This window comes from Arachis ipaensis, chromosome B04 (assembly GCF_000816755.2).
Source record: "Arachis ipaensis cultivar K30076 chromosome B04, Araip1.1, whole genome shotgun sequence".
Lineage (NCBI taxonomy): Eukaryota > Viridiplantae > Streptophyta > Magnoliopsida > Fabales > Fabaceae > Arachis > Arachis ipaensis.
In genome coordinates this window covers 24,280,231-24,280,771 of record NC_029788.2, presented here as the reverse complement: position 1 = coordinate 24,280,771, position 541 = coordinate 24,280,231, and positions in this window count along the sequence as shown.

Genomic DNA, 541 nt, shown 5'->3' with positions numbered 1-541 from the left:
TGATATAATTTAAAAGATTTATATTTCTATAATATTATTACGGACAAAAATACCAATAACAAATAATTGTTGATGATGCCAAAAAATTAAACCTTAATTATTAGATTATTATTTCTTAATCAATACATACATCTTATTAGATAGATCGATTATGATAATGTGAATTATATAAAATTATTGTAGCTTTTATGAATGAGCTGTCAGTAATAATTGAAAGAAATCATAAAAGTAATAGAAACTTCTTACACCATTTATCATCATTCTCTCCAAAAGTTCTTTATGCATAAATAGAAATAACTATTGAAACTTGAGAATTAATTTAGAAATCCAAATTAAAGGGCCCTCCAAGATTCCAAAGCTCAGATTTTCCGGAAATGTCATAGCAATACATAGCCATTGGTCTGATCTGTTTCTGATTATTAAACAATGAACTTAATTTTTCTATTTAAACAAATATTTCCTTTCATCATTCATACACATGTGGACATGCCACTCTGTCTTGTAATTTAGTTCCTATCCAAATCCTCTTACTGGTACTCTT